This window comes from Alexandromys fortis, unplaced genomic scaffold, assembly GCF_014885135.2.
Source record: "Alexandromys fortis isolate MF-2015 unplaced genomic scaffold, M_Fortis_MF-2015_v1.1 scaffold_4812, whole genome shotgun sequence".
NCBI classification, from domain to species: Eukaryota; Metazoa; Chordata; class Mammalia; order Rodentia; family Cricetidae; genus Alexandromys; species Alexandromys fortis.
This window is the reverse complement of record NW_026072672.1, coordinates 1-2057: the sequence shown is the minus strand read 5'-3', so window position 1 is coordinate 2057 and position 2057 is coordinate 1. Positions and strand designations below refer to the sequence as shown.

At 32.6% G+C, this 2057-nt stretch overlaps 1 long non-coding RNA gene across 1 annotated transcript; it reads left to right on the top strand.

The window, feature by feature from the left end:
* Positions 1 to 448: 448 nt before the first annotated feature.
* Positions 449 to 1249, top strand: LOC126496452 (uncharacterized). The gene is made up of 2 exons (XR_007590364.1): positions 449 to 691; positions 1110 to 1249. It is a non-coding gene; the product is annotated as an uncharacterized lncRNA (long non-coding RNA).
* The last annotated feature ends 808 nt before the right edge of the window (positions 1250 to 2057 follow it).

Sequence of the window (2057 nt, the reverse complement as noted above, 5' to 3'; positions counted from 1 at the left end):
GATATCTCTTGAAGCTCTGTGTTATAACAGTTGAGTTCAGTGTGCTGGAAGAAAAATGTACTCAACATATGGGAAGACTTAAAGATAGCACAGGACATATCAATATCTGTATACAAAATCCTTCTTTAGCGTTACCAACTTATCTTCTAACAGTGTGGTTGCTTTGGCTCATATAGTCCAGTCTACAGTTTTAAATTAATTTAACTGCACTGTAGTATGCTTAGATTCAGAATGTATTTTAAAGCACATGCCATGGTTTTAAATGAATCCTATATGACATATGCATATTCATTGTGACCTTTACCCACCAGTATAGTTCTGGAAGCAAAATGTTTGCTTAAATGTTCTCACAGGGATAGTTATTTATTTATTTTTTTTACAAGAATGTTCAATTAATCATCTGAACAGAACCTGACCTTTAGTCTAATTGTATTAGTTTAGTAATATGAAATCACAAACCGTTCAAGAGGGTCAAAGTAGAAATACTGGACAGATCCAAGTTGTTGTGGCACCGAACCATTGGTTGATTCCATGAAACTCCCTTTAACTAACTGTATAAAAAGCTTTGTCAGTTCAGTTCCTTCACAAATATTCTACTTTGAGCTTCTGCAGAAGAGCAAAGGCTGGTACCACCATGGTAAAGTTTCTTCTGCTGGCTTTGGCATTTGGTCTGGCTCGTGTTCATGCTGAGGTAAATTCATTTGGTCTGTGAACAGGTTTGATGTTCTTCAACATCATGTTTTTGTGGATGTGATGTTTCATTCAGTTTGTCCATGCATGTCCATATTCATTTCTGACTTTCACTCATGTGCACTTTTTCAATCAGATTTTTCTAAGATGAAACAAATGAACTAAGGAAACTATGGGTTGAATTCCAGGGCTTAAGAGGCGAGCACATGAGTAATTCCAAAAGGTCTCATGTACTAAATGCTATGTAAATTGAGTCATCATATTACCCTGTGTTATTCTACATCCCTAGAACCATACTTTTTAACTAATAAAGAAAATATTATTGATTTATGTTTCTAGTTATTTTATGTATTTCCAAGGACTGGGATCATAGATTTGATACCAACTCACATTCTAATGTCCTTTGCTGTTTTTTTCAGATTGATGGAAAATGGGTTACTGTTGCCATTGCTGCTGACAATGTGAAAAAGATAGAGGAAGGAAGACCTCTGAGAGCCTACCTTCGTGAACTTAATTGTAAAGAGTCATGTGATAGATTGGAATTGACATTTTATTTCAAGTAAGCAAATTGTCAACCATGTAAACTTAGAAGACTATTTACATTTTACAGATTTCATCTTGTTAAATTTATAGGCCAATGTTCTGTTTCTGGTCATGAAATTGAAGGTCTTGTTGTCAGAAATGTGAATATGTTATTCCATAATGGGTTAGCTCTAGACACAACACAGAAATTAGGTATTGTCTCCAGTTCCTTTATTGTTTCCTTAGAAATTCTCCAGGTTGGAGGCCTGTGCTTGAATTTCAGGCTTTAATATTATATGCAGGATATTCTAAGAATATCATTTATATTATATTTCATTATTTTATTATATCATTATATTAATTTAAAAGTATGTGTGAGCATTTGGTTCAAAGACACACATGTTATGTTATTCAGTCAATAATGGCATAAAAAAGTCTTCTACACACATCTTTAATAAATCTAATTTGTAAAGTACTGTATCTGATGCTCTAGATTCAGAGATTCTCTCTCTGCCATCTGGATGACAATGTTCAATGAATGAGTGCATAACACCATAAGAACTTCAAATGCTTTAATTCATTCTGATATTCTAGATACAATTATAAGATTTAGGTTAAAAATAAAATCACTTAAAACACAAGCATATATTTCAATGTACTTATTGTTGGACTAAAACAAGAGAATTAACATTAAAAATCATTCTCAGTGAATACTTAAATCAGATAAGGAAGAAATCACAGCCTTCATAGGACTTGTTAAAATTGACTCAAATAAAATAAGTCATGTACATAATTACAAACAGAATGATATTTTCTAAACAAAAATTAGGAATACTGAGGTAAGC